Consider the following 17,256-nt stretch of genomic DNA (forward strand, 5'->3'; position numbering starts at 1 on the left):
AAAAGGTAATCTGTGCAGGTGAAAGGGAGAATTCGCGGCCAACTAGAGGAGGTAGGGGCAAGGCCTTGAAAGGAGGGCGAGAAGAGAGACAAATGTTACCAGTAAAATTTTGGCCTGTATCAATACATTGGTTCTGCCTTCTCCCTTCCTACAAACAAACTATTTCTATTTGTTCTTTTTTATTTTCTCAATTGAAGTGTAGTTGACTTACAATGCTGTGTTAGTTTCTGATGTATAGCAAAGTGAGTCAGTTATACACATATATAATGCATACTGCTTTTCATATTCTTTTCGACCATGGTTTATTACAAGGTATTGAATATAGTTCCCTGTGCTATACAGTAGGACCTTGTTGTTTATCTATTTTATACATAGTAGTTTGTATCTGCTAATCCCAAACTCCTAATTTATCCCTCCCCCACCCCCTTTCCCCTTTGGTAACCACAAGTTTGTTTTCTATGTCTGTGAGTCTGTTTCTGTTTTGTAAGTAAGTTTAGCTGTGTCATATTTTAGGTTCCACATATAAGTGATATCCTATGGTACTTGTCTTTCTCTTTCTGGCTTCCTTCACTTACTATGATAATCTCTAGGTCCATCCATGTTGCTGCAAATGGCATTATTTCATTCTTGAAACAAAATAGTTCTTTTTTTTATTTTTGGCTGCGTTGGGTCTTCGTTGCTGTGCGGGATTTTCTCTAGTTGCAGTGCGCAGGCTTCTCATTGCGGTGGCTTCTCTTGTTGTGGAGCATGGGCTCTAGGGACGCAGGCTTCAGTAGTTGTGGCATGCAGGCTCAGCAGTTGTGGCTCGTGGACTCTAGAGCGCAGGCTCAGTAGTTGTGGCACAGGCTTAGTTGTTCCGCGGCATGTGGGATCTTCCCAGACCAGGGCTCGAACCTGTGTCCCCTGCATTGGCAGGAGGATTCTTAACCACTGCGCCACCAGGGAAGCCCACAAAATAGTTCTTACTTAAATTTTATTAGTCTCTGCCTTCTTCCCATCCTAACCCCCACAGCTACCAGAGGGTTGAGACAGGCAAAGACAGACCCTCCTCGGGGAGCTGGCTCGTGGCAAGGATGGAGCTCCCAGGGATCGCCCTGGAGTAGCTGCAAGGCCCGCACTGGAATGTGCTGGGTTACTGATGCCATGAGGTGATGTACACAAAGGCAGCTTAGTGGAAACTTTGTCACACAGATGACTACATGAAAGCCAGCCTGGCCAGCAGTCATACATTATGGGATTTGAATGTGCAGCCCTTCTGGACCAGGCGAGGGCTGGCTAAGGCAGCATCCCCTGAGAGAGGCTGTGTTCCCTGCCCTGTCCGCTCTGGACGCCAGGATCCTGTCAGCAGTGGTTAGGTGCGGCTCTTCTCCCAGGCAGATTCCATCTATGAAAATACCTGGAAGTGTTCTTTAATTTAGACTTCAATAAAGACAAAACCAAGGTTAATCGAGAATGGCTGAGTCTCACATTCTGTAATGAGAAGCATCTAAAATGTACTGTACTGTTAACTTGGGAAAACTGCAGCTGGGTTCTGATGTTGACTTTCACTCCTTCCTCAGGAACTGAGAAGTCTGCTGATTTTGTGGTATCCAGGTCTAGCTGCTCTGCTTCTTCTATTCCACCTAATTCTTGACTCATACCGGTCCAGGTTCAGGGGATTGTTTCTTGTATCAAGGCTCTTGTTATTAATTGCAGAGAAATCTCCATCTCCATATCTGGAATCTCTCAAAGTTCAGATTTTAAATAACAAAGGCCGTATCAGTTGACATCTAGGAAGGCTGCCTTTTCCAATGTGTTCTGCAAAGTGCCTACGGTCACTTATTTATAACCCACAAATGGCTCCTTTCTCTACTTGCAATGTGCCCTTCTGCTCCACCATCAACATCTGCTTGCCTCTGCTCCGCTGCCTCTGTGGTGGACTGGGCTGGGAACTGGAATTCTTGGTATCAAGAATTGCTTCCAGACGGAATCTGAGCTTCCCCCATTGGAAAGAAATGTAGATTCTAGGTCACTTCTTGAGCAATCCCGTTCAACATCCCCCTTTGACTTCAGATGGTTTAGGGTTTTACTCTTTAAGCATTTCACGTTTACAGATGAGGGCAGGAAAGAACTTGAAGACTGAGCTACTGCGTATGGATGTGAGTTTATACACTGTGCCAAGGTGCCCAGCCAAGGAGGCAAATAGGGCTGAATTCCAGTCCTGCAGGAAGGGATGCCTTTTTTTTTTTTTGCACAAAAGCGGCAGCTTTCCACTAAGCCATATGCTGGTGGAGTGCGTCCACACAGAAGGGGTATCCTTTTAGAATTTACATACTGTATAGGCTGGCAGCAGCCTATCCTGAAACAGATGCCATGGGATGGGGAAATTAGGGTTCTAAGGAACCTAAAGAAAAGTTTACTGGGATTGTGAAGGGAGAAAATTCCGTATGATCATTCCCCCAAACGGAAGCCAACAATGTTCAGTCTAAAGACCAAAGACTAAGAATCTGAAACTCTGCGCCCTAATAGACTCTCCACTGGGACATGCATCACTTTCCCCATCTAACTCCTTTTTCCTCTCCCCTAACACCACTTTGGGAGAAAGAGAGCTTACATAATGTACAAATACCACAGAGCGTAGTAGACAGTTCAGAGCTGCACTAGATGCCGTAACCTGACGTACACACTCAGCCGGCAGAGTAACTCTTGGGACCGATTACATTCCGCCACAGTGGAAGTGGCATGGGAGCCCAAGGTGCCAGGCCGACACGCAACAAAAGAGAGCTTTGTTCAGCGTGGTGAGCTCTGCCCACAAATCTTGCTCCTCCAGACTTCCCTTTCATTCCTCACCGTTTGCACAGCCTGTCTTGCTGCTCGTGTTCTATGTTCTGGAATTCTCACTGCCTCCCAGACCCTGTGGTCTGCTTTAATTGTTGCTCTTTGTTTTTGTCAAGCGGAGTTCTGATGAACAGAATACTAGAGTCTCCAGCCAACACTAGTCGTTCCCTTTGTTCCTACGTTTGCTGCTCAGGCACAGCAGTAAATGTGGAAACAGATATTTTGGAGCACCTGGTACGTTACAGGCATGATATGTACTTCTAGGCACTGGCAATACAGTGGTGATTCAAACAGCCGAAAACCCCTGCTCATGTGGAACCTACACTTTAGAGCTGGTGGGGTGGGGGAAAGACAGGTAATAAACAAAATAAGCCAGGGGAATGTGTGGTGTGTCAGATGGTGACAAGAAAGCAGGACAGTGTGGAGGTGGAGGTACCATTTTCTAAAGGTGCTTGAGAAGGTCCTCAGTGAGAAGACCACATCTGACTAAAGGTCTGAGGGAGGTGAGTGAGCTGTGACACAGCTGAGAGAAGAACTCACCATGATTCTTTTGTAACTCTCACGCTTCTGATTGGCTACACTGGGTTGATATTTTACTAACTCATACCAAGGGTATTAGTTATCAGTAGCTGTGTAACAAATCACCCCCGAACTTAGCAACTTAATACAACCAATGTTTATTTCTCGCAGTTGCTGTGGGTCAGGAATCCAAGTGTGGCTTGGTTGGGTCCCTCTGGTTTAGGGTCTGTCACAAGGTTGCATCGAAGGTGTCAGCCGGTGCTACAGTCATCCCAAGGCTCAGTTGGAAAAGGACCCACTTCCAAGATCACTCAGGTGGCTGTTGGCAGGTCCTCACAGAATCTTCGTGGAAGGTATCAGATCCTTGCCACTTGGAGCTCACAACAAACAAGCCAGCAAGGGTGTGAGCACGATAGAAGTCGCAGTCTTTTTATACCTTAATCTTAGAAGTGACATCTCATCATTTTTGCCATATTATGGAAGAGAGTCATTATGTCCAGCTCACACTCAAGGGGATGGGATTACAGAGGGATGTGAATACCAGGATGCGGGGATCACTGAAGCCATCTTAGAGGTTGCCTACCACCCCAAGAATAGAACAAAGGCATGCACATCCTTTAATACTCACCTGGACTACACCTCCCAGTCACTTTTCCCTGTAGCAGCCAGAGTGGTCCTTATAAAGTGTAGGCAAGAGCTATTACTAATCTCTGCAAACCCTCCATCACATCTTAGCACAACATCCGCATTTCAGGTTCTGACCTCTGCCTACCTGCCCACACTTATCCCACCACCCACCTGACTGATGCTGCTCTAGCCACAGGAGCTGTCTTGCTCTTGCTTGAATACACAGAACCCATTCCTGCCCTTTGCATTAGCTGTTCCTCCTGCCTCAAATGCTTCCCACATGGTCCTCCTCCCATCATTTGGGTCTTTTAACAGAGCCGGGGGCTTTTCCTGACCACCCCCATTTAAAACATCCCCCTATACCTCCTCTTCTCCCTCTTATTCTATTTTCTTGTCCTCAGACCACTTAACACTTCCTGAAATTGTATATATGTTTGTGTTTGTCTATTGTCCACCTCCCTGTCTAGAAGGTAAGATCCATGAGGGCAGGGATTTTTGTCTGTTTTGTTCATTACTATAGTCCCAGTGCCTGGGATTTAGGGAATTCTCAGTAAATGTTGCCAGAATGAATGAATGAATGTCATTTAAATGTATGTAAAGATGAAATCATCTCTAACACAGTAATAATAGTATTTTCCATTTGGGGGGTATTACATTCTAGGAAATATATAAACATAATTTTATTTAACCTTTATGAAGATCCCACAAGGTAGATATGATCATTAACCAACATTTTACGGAGGAGGAAACTTACCAGCCATCACACAGTAAAAGGAAGAGTTGAGATCGGAACCCAGGGCTGTCTGACTCCACGGCCCACACTCACCACTGAGGTATACTGTCTCCCCAGCAACAAGGCAGCGGCCGCCAAGGGCATCTGCAGGGCATGGGCCCTGTCCTCATAGGACCCCAGTCACTATTAGACCATTTCTAAAGCTTCTCCCTGGGAAATCCTAATGTACAGCCTGGGATAAGAACCTTTGCTCTAAAGCATCCTGTCTTATACTTCAAGATCCAGTGAAAAATATTAATGCAGTGCCTACCTCAATCTATACTTTAATAGAACATTTATTTACTCTCAAGACAGTTTTGGACAAAACTGTGACATTTAGTTTGGGGCAACCCAGAGTCCTGGGTGAGATTTGGGCAGCCCTGGGTTTCTGCCCTCCTCACCCACACTTACCCATGTTGTGGCCTCTTCCCTCAGGGTTCTGGGCGAGGACAAGCCAGGACTGTCCCCCAGTGCAGGGTACTCAGCCTCCACTGCTGTCACTGGCTACCGCCTTATGAACAAGCAAGCCTCCCACCCATCAATTTATCCTCACCCTCCCCTTCTCGACAGTGTGTGGGGCACCTGCCTCCCATCATTCCCTGCTCCTGCCATGCGGAATTTCTTTCAGTCCCAGAGCTCATCAGGTTCTCTCACCTACTGGCTTAGGTCATGCCTGTGCCTCTACCTAGAACAATCTTTCCCTCTTATTGCCTGATTAAAGCCCATTCATGCTTCTGGTCTCAGTGCAAATGTCACTTCTTCCGGGGAGACTTCCCTAACCACCTCACTCCCTGCCTGGGTATGTCTCTGCTCTGCTGGCAACCAAGATTTCCTCTGCAACAGGGGACTATTACCTTGGATTCACAATTACCTGATGTTCCTATAGAGGTTCATTGAGATCAGGGACCATACCTGTTGGGCATCTGTTTGCAGCCTAGTATTTATTCACTCTCCTCTAAGAGACAGCTTATCATATTTCCTTTGGGAAATGTCCTTCCTCCCCATTTCAGCCATGTGCTTTGTGTGAGATTGACACCAATGCCCAGCTCCAGCTGTGGAGCTTAAATTAACCAGCATCCCCTACCTCCATTCTCCCGGTCACAGTGATTGGCTCAGGGGTGACATGTGACTTAGGCAGGACCAATCAGAGTGAACCTCAGGGCTCCCCCCTGGAAAGGACGCACCCTGTCCTTTCTCCCCTACTGTTCACGTAAACTCCTGGGATACTGGAAGCCACCCAGGACGGATGCGGGTGAGGCTTAGGGTGGGTGAGTCTGGCCAACAATGGAGACAAGCAGAGCTAGGAAATGGAGAGAAAAAAACAAAGTCCTGGTCACATTATTTGAGCCCCTGGATCAAGCATTGCCTGAAACTAGAGCTACCTTTAGACTTGTCAGTTACACAGACCAATAAATTCCCCTTGTATTTAAACTAGGTTGAGGGTTTGATTATTTGTTGTTGCTACTTGCAACTAAGGAACATGCTAATTTCAAATTCTGCCTTATCACCACCCTCTCTGGAGGCCTCAGCATAGCACCTCACACTTTGTTTTGAGTGAATGAAGAAGTTTCTTTGTTCTGGGTAAGAAACCTGGGGACTGGCACAGGACGGGCCCTGGAAGCACTCAGCTCTCTCTACTCTGGTAACTGGAAAGATTGGTTCTACTTCTGTCTCCCCTATTCCTACTCAAGGGCTGGTCAGACATCCCTCCCTCAGCTCCCCTGGGCCCTGCAGACTCAGGAGCTCTTCTATCTGCCTAAGACACAATCCCCAACTCCTGGTCCCACTTACAGAATCATCCCTGACTAGCTTCATTCAAGCCCCCAACTTGCCTTAGCAGGTCTATTAACTCAGAGCTGTTTAGGGACCATGGACCACTCAAAGCACAGATTTAGGGCACTGTCTACTTGTCTTTAAAAAAAAAAAAAAATCCAGGCTGTGATTGGTTCTTCTACTCACACTCTGAATGAATTCTGTGCCCTGTTGGTGTCACCAGTCTGTTTCTATTTCTGTTGTTGGAATCACAGAATTTGAGAAAGAAACACAGAGGTCACCTTGTTCAACCCCCTCCCAAGGTATGGGGTCTAGCCTGCCTTGGCTTGAACACATCAGGGACCGGCTGCTCCATCCTTTGCAAAGCAGGCTTGTATTCAGACAGCTCAGATTGTTAGAAAGCTCTTCCTGTAATTGAGCTGGAATCTGTTTTCTTGTCATTCCACCTAGTCCTGGATCTGCCATCTGGAGTCGCTGGCATCAGCCTGATCCCTCCCCAACATGGCAGCCATTGGGATATATGAGGACAGCTCACATGTCCCTAAAGTCTGCTTGACTCCAGGCAAAGCATTCCCTGTGCCCTCCCCCAGTCCTCCTAGGATTTAGTCTCCTGATACTGCACTAGCACATCATCCTCTGGATGTGCTCCAATTTGTGCTTGTCCCTCTGAACATACGGCTCCTTGAAGAGATCTCAACAGTCTAGATATGGCCTCTCCAGCACCAAGTACAATAGAACCATCCTGTACCTTGTTCTGGACTCCTCACACCTATGAATAATGACATTAAGTTTCCAGTGTCATTTTGACAGCCTCATCATACTATTGGTTCAGTATAACGTTAACAAAAAAAAAATTCATTGAATTTTCCACATTTGATGTATGGAACTCTACATTGATTTCTCCTTAATCTTATCTTGTCAGTTTCAGACTGGGCAAGAATCACTAAGGGGACCCTATAATTTATCATCTGAATCAGGAAATTTTGGAGAGCGAAAGTGGTACTATGATTGCTATTAATAATCACATTGAGACAGCAGGCATAACCAGGACTGTCCCAGATGAACCTGGACTTAAGTCAGGTAGTGGCTAGGACCTCAGCATAGTGGTTAGGACCACAGAGTCCAAGTTCAAACCCCAGTGCTCTCATTTACCAGCTCTGTACTTAATCTCTCAAAGTTTCTGTTTTCCCATCTTGAAAAGGGAGATAATATTCCTACATCATAGGGTTATAATAAGCATCAGGCAAGATCATTTATGGAAAGCATTTAACCCAGAGCCTGGTTTGCATTAAGTGCTTAGAAAATATCACCTGTTATTTTTAGCTTCTTGAGGTCTTTTTGAATTTGAGCAGCTATCCCTCCCAGTATTGTGTCATCTTTAAATCTGATAAGTATGATTTCCACTGCTTTGTCTCAATTATTGCTTAAAATAACCTGTGTCACCGTCTAAGACAGAACCCTTGTGGCCTGTCTCTGGTGTTCTCTTTCCAAGTTCATGTTGATGCATTGGTCACTATTCTTGGGACTTGGCTGTTAAACTAGCTAATGCAGTGCATTAGAGGAAAGTGAGTTCAGTATTAAGAGATCCCACAACAATTCAGAGGCTTAACAGACGTACAAGTATCTTTCTCTCTCGCATAACTGTCTGGAGAGGCCCCACTTAGGTGAGAAGCCATCCTCCCACCGTCAGTCAGGGAGCCAGGCTGAAGGCAGTTCTTCCGTCTTCAGCACATGGTTGCTTTTGCTCAGTTGGTCATCCCTCCAGCCAGCAGGAAGGGGAAGAGCTTGGAGGAGCAAATAAGAGAGGCTTAAGGGCCAGGCCTGGAAGTGGCAGGCATCACTTCTGCTCAGGTGCCAGTGGGGAGAACCTAGATACAGCGGGCACCTGCCAGCATGGAAGGTGGGAAATGCAGTATAGCTGAGCAAACAGGGGCCAGCTCCACACCTCTTCCAACGAAGAGGGGGAGGTGGGAACTTGGTGGCCAGCTAGCCATCTCTACCTCAACCATGCCCCTAATGCATTATCATTCATCCCACATTTTCTATCTTGTCCTTGAGGAAATAAAGTCAGACTCTCCCAAATGCCTTATGAAGTCAAAGGCCTCCAGCATTCTGCTCTGCCACTGGCCTGGCAACCTCCCACAGAAAGAAATAGTTTCCAGGGCCTTGTAAGAAGACGGCATACGGGTGGCCTGCACTGTCTCTGAAAAATGGTTTCACGTTTTGGGCAGTGAAATTTATTTAATCTTCCTATTAATCTGTGTGGGGAAGAAACAAAAAGGAGAATGCAGGAACACAGTGGAATTCAAAAAGTGAAATCAAATGAAATTCCAAGACTTTATGGAACTTTATGGAAGAGTCAAGCAAAAAGGGAATTCTACATAAAAGTTAAAGTAATGTAATAGATTGTCCAACATTTGTCTTTGAGCAGTTCTGAGCTCCTTGAAATAGATTGTAGGAACCAGATTTCTGAGACAAGTAACATAAACATTATGTTCAGCTTTGAAACTCCAGCCTGGAGCTATTAAAACCAAGCACTGTGGATAAGTAACCTCCCCCGAGACAATTGAGCTGTTCATTCAACAAACATGTGTACAGAAGCTACTTGGTGCCAGGCACTGTGCAGGGAATAAAGAAATAAACAAGCAGTGGTCCCTGCTCTTGAAGGTTTTTCAGACAAAAAGGTCAAAATTCCTAGCAGCAAAAATCAGAAACCAAGTCTGGCTACTTTAAGCAGAAAATGAATTTATTGAAGAATATTAGTTAGATCACAAAATCTCTGGGAAACTATGCAGCTAGGAATCACACCCAAAACACTTTGCAGAACTATCTAGAGGAGACACTACTGGTCCCCCTGTTGACACAGACATGTAGCCTGAACTGGTGACATTGCTGATGCAGGACCTCAGATGCTCTCCTCAGGATCTTCTGCCACTACCTCTGAGACTGTGGTAGATACAGGCCACATTGGCCAGATTGCATTCCGTCTGGTGCTCGCTGCTTTGCAGCACTAGCTTCTGATTCAGGGTCCTGGACGGACACGTGCTGTTGGTCATCCAGGTCACATGCTGTGCCTTAGCTGCAAGGGAAGCTGGCAAAGTGAATATGTGCCTTCCAGGATGGGATGTGAAGATTCATAAAACTGAGAATTCCCCAAACAGAGGAAGAATATGAAAGGTCTTGGGTGGCAAAAAAAAAAAAAAAAAAAAAAAAAATTTATGAATGTCCATGATGAGGTGAAAAAAATGCATGTAAATGCATACATTAAAAGGGAGTGTTTTTATAAACTGTATGAACAAAGAGTTGTGGAAACAAAGAGGACAGAAAAGTAAAATCTGACTGGGCAGGTGAGCAAAAACTTCACCAAGATGATCTACACCTCTCCTACCCATCCGATGCTTTTTCTGCTCACATTTTCTGTCTTGTCCTCTGGGTCCTAAAGTACGAGTAAGAGATTTATGGGAAAAGAATCTGAGGAGAGGCACTGCACCTAGAGAAAAGGCATGTGAAAAGGCACAGGAGTGGAAGGCTTGGCATGTCTGCTGAGAGTTCCATATAGGGAAGTGAAGGTTGTGTATCAGCAGCAAAGAGTAGATGGGCTGAGAGGTTAAAATCAGACCATGAAAAGCCTTGTATGGCGGGTAGGGAGTATGGATTTTATTTTGAAGAAAAAGGACTCTCTGGGTGTCATTTAAAGATGGGAGTTGATAAGCCCTGATTGTTTTTAAGAAGTAAACTGGTGCAATGTAGTGGGTGGATTGGGTAGGACAGAAAATGAGGATGAAGAAAGAGACCAGAGGCTGGTGGAAAAGGTAAGTGAAAATGATGCAGACCTAAACCCATGCAGTGGCATCAGGAATGGAGGGAAAGCTGAAAAATGCTTCCAAGTGGATAAGTCCAATGGGAAACCCAGACTGTGGGTCTGGAGACACAGTTTGGGAATCCCATTAGCGTTTAGATAATCATCGATACAAGAAGAGAGAGCACAGGGGGTGAACAGAAGGTGACCGTGCACATCGCTTAAGCGTTAGAATCTTCAAGTCAGGTTTCCCAATCCCAGCACCAACCCAAGGGCAGGGTGTGCCCAGGGCATAAGGCGCCACTCTGGGTGTCAGTGGCAAGAGGGAGGTCGTGAGCCAAGCTTCCCGGAACTCATGGTCTGGTTGAAGTGCCTAGAGGGCAACTGGGGTTCTGGCTACCCAGGACCAGTTTCCTCTTCTCATTGCAATAGCACCTGGTTTCTTTGGAAGAATTATCTCACCCATTGTGTGCAGTCTTGGGAATGTCAATCAAGGTGACCTGTCCAGCCCTGGGCTAAGAGGTGGGCATGAGGCCCAAGGGCAATCAGATACTCTTCAAGGACTTTGTATGTTGAGGCAAGTGAAGCAAGGCTGCAAAGAAGAGGTTGGAGTTGGTTCAATCAGGCAACTTCTCCCTCAGGAGACTGTCTGTCAGTCCCTGCTCCGTGGAATCCTGAGCTGCCCTCGCTTGGTCCTTCTGCAAGCCTGCCTTTCTAGCCTTCCTTTCAATTCTATGAACTCAGTGAGACTCTTCAGCTGGATTTCTCTTCTGCTTAGAAGCTGGAATCTGTGGCTTGCAATCATAGAACCCCAACCAACTCACAGAGCGATAAACACTCGTGGGAACTCTATGTAGGAATCCATACCAACCAACCTCCAAACAGAGGCAAAGTCATTATGCAAAAGGAATAGGGATCTCATGTGCACCAGAACAAAGACTAAGAGACTTCGATTCTAACTGATTCCATCCTCACTTGTCAGAAGACCTTGATCCCTTTATATCTCTGCTGCTTAGGGTTCACATCTGCAAATCATAGTACTGAGCTGGATGATAACTCAGTGTCCAGTGGTGTGCTGGTAAACTGAGTCTCAAAAGCGGGGGCGCGGGGCACTTGATTCATAGTGTTTGATGATTTTTTACAGTGTAAATATGCCCCCCGCCATGGGTTTAACAAGCAGCTTATAAATTTCCTGAAAATGTTGCTCTTGCCATGAGGTACAGGCCAGCTCAGGCACACGATTGCTGGTGTCCCTTCTAGAGCCGGCTTCTGGTCTGGGAAGCTAGAAGACTAAGTATATGGCTCTTGTTGGAAGGAGAGAGTGTAGGGCAGCGTTTCTTAAACTGGTGTGGGAGAATCACACAGGAAACTTATTAAAATGCAGTTGACCGTGGAACACCATCAGGCCCTCTGAACTAGCATGGGAGGGGTCTCAGAAATCTGCACACACTCCCCACTTGATTCTGATGCAGGAGGTGTGAGGTCCATACTTTGAGAGACAGCAGCTAGGTAAGTGGAAGGGAATATGAAGAAAGAAGAGGGTACCAGTGGTGGTGGGAAATGGAGAGGCAAGGGGAGAGAGGAGGACTGTGGAGGAAATGGTAACCCAGACCACAAACACCGCGGGGATGTGGAGGCTGATGGAGGAAAAGAGGGGAGGGAGGCAGGAAATATTCTCAGCTAAACATCCAGACGTGGAGTGCTCTACGGAGCGCCACGTACCAGAGGGCTTTTAATAAAATCTGATGATGATGGTGACGATGACGGTGATGGTGATGACAGTGATGCTGGTGGTGATGACGGTGATGGTGATGACAGGGATGCTGGTGGTGACGGAGGGCAGTGGGCTTTGTTCACCAGCCTTACAGGGCTGATAGGAAGCAGAGCCATCTGGTGCACACTCGGCACATTACAGAATCTATTCTGCTTTCGCTATTGCCGCTCAGCCAAATTTATATCTGTTTCTGGCTGCAAAACTTGCCTGGTATTGGACTAAGCCCTGAGCTCTGAGCAGGAAGAAGCCCACGCCGAGGACGTGATCAGTTTCTCCCGAGCCCAGGGCACGTCTACATCTCTGAGCCTTCCTAGGATTTGAGTCCTTGTTCTAGAGGGTGGGAACCCAGGAATGTCTCCAAATGAATGATTAAAAGCTCTGAAGGAACGTGTGCTCGCATAGCAAACCCTCTGTCTCCTCCCACAGGAGAGGGCAGCTGTGGCCCAACCTCACTGCTTTTTCACATCCTCGATCCTGTTATTCTATGGCTTCCGGGGGCAGGGACGGGGTTTTGCTCAGCTTTTCAGGCTACAGCCTGTTCCACGCGTGTGTCTGCTGGGTGGATGGAAAGATGACGCAGGCAGGTGATGGCCACATGCTATTAGGGCTGGGCTGACTGAGACAGATGCAGACAGAAGAAAAGTAATTGACCAGTGGCAGTGGGTAGCTGAAGACTAGGGGTCCAAATACCCCGAAATTTACCATTCTAGAGGAGGAAAATGAATCTGCTTAAAGATACACAGTGAATTAATAATGATACACTTTGTAAAAAAAGCTGACTTATGTTCCTCCCTGTCCTAATCACTCCCAAAAAATAAAACAGGAAAACAAGACAACTTGCAGGAGAGTAGGGGATGGGGAGGTATGGGCTGGTAGAAGAGGCTCTAGGGACCCACAGACATTTGTCTCTGTAGTCTTTCAACTGACTGAAAGGCACTGCTCCAAGTGCTCCAAGGCACACAGGCAGAATTCCTCTTCCAGGGGCTGAAACACAGGACATCGCTAAAACGCTTCTGGATCCTGAAATGGTGCTTTGAGCTGCACGCACCTGACTTTCTCCATCTACAATTCCTCGTCAGAAATCCTTCCTTCTACCCTAACATCTGAGTTACCACACTCAGCTTTTCAGACCTACTTGCTTTGTGCTCCCACAGCTCAGCTCAGACAGATGAAATGCTGGATAAAACCTTTCAGTTCATGGGGCAGGGACCTTGTCTTTGTGTCTCATAAAATGCTGTGTACACCTGCAGTGTTTTGTAAATAATAAATGGCCATAATAAAGAAGCTGCCTCTTTGGGGTCAGGGACACATGTTTGCAGAAAAACAGCCCCTCCTGCTTCCCAGGTCTGGCTGGTGTAGCTGTTTCCAAGCCTGAAAATGCACTGCACAGAGCTTTCCAAAGGGCCATGTGTCTCGAAAACTTAGGGTTCCAATTAGAAGAAAAGGCACAATGCCAGGATTTCTTGGCCAAAGGAGGTCAGGGAGCAGCCTGCTGACGTACCATGTACTTGCACATGGAAATACAAGATGTCATTATTCAAGTTTTATTGTTCTGTTTAATCTGACCTTTACAAATTATAACAGCACAGGCCTTTTTATCCAAGTACATAATAATAATTCACTATTGAAAGAGAGAATGATTGGTAATATCAGGTATTATTTTTATAATAATGACTTACCAATTCAGTATAGGGCAGAAGGGAGGCCTCCTTCCAAACAGGTGAACAAGCTGAAATGGACAAAGAAAGTCTTATTAGGGGAACTATGGGAAGGGCATTGATGATTCCCACATGGTCACTCGCTGTGATGACCCCATGCCACTGACACTGGGAACAGGTAGAGTAAAGCACCGGCGCATCCCACTGGTCTCTCACTACAACCGAGAAATGACAGTTCATCTTTTTGAAAACGTGCAGCTAAAGTCTCCCCTCCTTCTTCCTTTCCATTATGTTCCTTCTGGGGCATCATAAGGGCAAGAAAATCTCGACCATTACACGCCCATCTATTAGATATTTTGGCTGCAGAAGTTTAGAGCACATTCGTAATATTACTAGCTATCATTTATTGCAGGCTTGCTGTGTACCAGGCACTGCGCACCTCTTCATTTAATCCTCTCCACCTACCCTACGAAGTAAACCCTATTATTATCCATTAGGTTCATGGTCTAGGGTCCAGTATAATTAGGATTCAAATAATCTTACATTTGAATCCAGAACTCAAGATCTCAACCACTGTGATCTACCACATCTGCCATTTGGAACTTATTTTTTTTAGGCTGCACCGTGTGGCATGCAGGATCTTAGTTCACTGACCAGGGATCAAACCCACACCCCTCGCAGTGAAAGCGTGGAGTCTTTTAACCACTGGACTACCAGGGAAGTCCCTGGAAATTTTTTAATGGTTGAAATAGTTTACTCAACATAAGTGGCTCAACCTTGACACCTCTAGTCAAGAGGGAATAATTTTCAATCACCCAAACTGATGGGAAGGACAGAGCAGTGGTGTGGGTAATCCCAACACATGGATCTTCAGGAAATCATTTACCTAGGGCTCTGGACTGCTCAGCTGGGATAGTTTGCAGCAGATTGTTTTCTGAATGATGTTTTTCCAAGGCAGATATTAAAAGTAGCCCATGGTCTCTAAGAATATTCTGGTTAAGTGGAAGAGGGGAGTAACTCTGAAGGAGGGATGGGGATGGAGGAACTGCTGAGGCATGAAAACGTGACCATGGATAATCCGTAAAGCTGATCGTCAAAGCTGACTAGATTTGCTCTTTCTAATTAGCAGAGCTATATGGTTGTAACTCCTTTATACCTCTGAGACTTTCTTTTTAAAATTTCTTTATCTTGAAATGAGGAAAGTTGGAGGAAAATTAGAAAGGTGGATGCTTCAAGGTTCTTATCGTCTTGACCGGACCATCTGCCCTAGACTCGATTTATTCCAGATGGCATGAGCCCTATTGACGAGCAAGTAGGGAGACGGTCTCCACCCAAGGCTTGCTCTGGACTAAAGTTATTGCCTCACAAATGACTCACTAATTTCTCATTAAACCTCTGAGCCATCCCAGAGCCCTGGCTAGAGCATGCTGTGCCCCTTCCCTGCCCTCCTCACAAGCAGGAAGCAAAATGAAACACAAGCTGGGCAGCGCACATCCCTTTCATCTTCACATTTGGTTCATATCACGGAACCACATTTGTTTTTAAAATCTCAAGGGTGGGGGGCTGGCTGGGAGGAATTATGGAGGGAGAAGGGATGTGTATGTGTGTGGAGGGGGCTATTATGTGGCAGTAGTTACGGCAGTGGTGTGTATGTTTGTGTGTATGGGTGTGTGTTCATGTGCAGTGTGGTGTGTAGTGTGATGTCATGTGTGTTGTGTCAGTCAAGTGCATGGTGTGGTGCACGTGATGTGGTATGAGTGTGGAGGGGACAGATGTAGTGATAGTGATGGTGGTGGTGGTGGTGTGTGTGTGTGTGTGTGTGTGAGTGTGTGAGTGTGGGTGTATAAAGACAGACAGAGAGTGAAGCTGTCTCCAACAAAATAAACTGCTTGAAAAGGGAGTTTTTCTATTCCCTAAAAATTTGCCAGGGTATCTTCCTTTTTGGCTAAAGCTTCTGTTCAGAGGGTCTCTGGTGCTCAGAATAAAAGAGGACAAGCTGGACTTCAACCAAATAAAATGAGTGCTAAAGATATTTGGGGGAGAAGCATTTAAAAAAAACAAAACAAAACCCAGCGCTAACAATGCAGTGGTTTCAGTTTCCTTCCACTGGGTGAGAAGAGTATTTAATTTTAAAAACCAAGTCGCGTCTCCAATGCTACACCGGGAGGGAAATGAGACAAGCACACCACCTTATTTGTAGATTCATCTCCGCTCCTGTGATAGCTCCTGTTTGCCAGGTCGTGGATGGGATGAAATTCTCTCTTTGTGGAATATTAAAAAGGACTTTTTGAGTCTCCTAGGATTTGGAATGAATCTTGCAGCAACTGATAAAATCACCCTGATAGGGAGATGCCACCTAGGGGCAGGAAGGGGCTGGAGGATTGTGTCCCAAATGCTAGCTCTTGGATTTGGGGTCCTCACCCAGGGATCAGCCCAGACCATTCCAGCAGCTTCAAAAGTATTTCCACCGAGAGGCTTTTCTTCAAGCCAAATTCCCCTGCACAGAGGTATTCCAGAGTAATGCAAAGGAAGTAAACATATGAAAAGATGTTTGACTTCATATTCATCGAGGAAATGTAGATTAAAACAATAAATCAATACCAACTTGGCAAAGGTTTTAAAAATGATCACGCCAGGGCACTTCCATATGTTGCTGGAAGTAATGTAGATTAGTGTAACCTTTCTGGAAGTTTGTCAGTACATACCGAGAGACTTTAAATATTCCTACTCTTTGATGCAATAATTCCATTGCTAAGAGCTTACTCTAAAGAACTTACCAGAGCATAAAGGTTTTTCTGCAAAGATGTCCATTGCAGTGTTAGTTATAAATGTAAAAAATTGGTATTAACTGTAATGTCCAAAATAGGGAAGTTTTAAGATAAATGGTGGAACAAGCACATGATGGAATGCCATATATTCAATAAAAATCGTATTTTGGGAGAATTCCGTGGTGGTCCAGTGGTTAAGACTCTGTGCTTCCACAGCAGGGGCCATGGCTTCGATCCCTGGTCAGGGAACTAAGATCCCTCAAGCTGCATGGTGTGGCCAAAAAAAAAATGATATTTTTGGACCCTACTAAATGGCATGAAAAAATAGTGAAATATAATGAGAAGTGGAAAAAGCCGCATACAAGAAAGTATATATACAATAAATATTCATAGGAAAGGGGGCTAAAAGGATATACATTAAACTGTTAATAGCTGTTTTCTTTGAGGAAAGATTATAAGTAATTTTTTTCTTTCTATTTTTTGCATTTTCTATAATTTTCTATATTGACCACGACATATTATTATAATAATAAAAACAATATATGTGATTAAAGAACACGTATTTTTATGAACAACAATCACAAAGACAGTAGAGGAATTCCTTTCTGTTCGAGGGAAAGGCACTAATATTTATAAGCATCTCCTCTGTGTCAGGCCCCTTGCTGTGTCATCTCAGTTAATGCGTATAACAGACTTGGAAGGAGTGTCTCTTCTCATACCTCCGACACCTCTCCCTGCCCCTCACTTTC

General features: G+C 45.5%; 1 long non-coding RNA gene across 1 annotated transcript in view; it reads right to left on the minus strand.

The window, feature by feature from the left end:
• Positions 1-9,351: 9,351 nt before the first annotated feature.
• Positions 9,352-17,256, minus strand: part of LOC132422114 (uncharacterized) — a 64,576-nt gene continuing 56,671 nt past the window's right edge. Inside the window, exons 3-4 of the long non-coding RNA XR_009518811.1 lie at positions 13,761-13,810; positions 9,352-9,587 (exon numbers count right to left, since the gene is read on the minus strand). This is a non-coding gene — a long non-coding RNA (uncharacterized lncRNA). The remainder of the gene's footprint in view (positions 9,588-13,760; positions 13,811-17,256) is intronic.

Source organism: Delphinus delphis, chromosome 1 (genome assembly GCF_949987515.2).
Source record: "Delphinus delphis chromosome 1, mDelDel1.2, whole genome shotgun sequence".
NCBI lineage: Eukaryota > Metazoa > Chordata > Mammalia > Artiodactyla > Delphinidae > Delphinus > Delphinus delphis.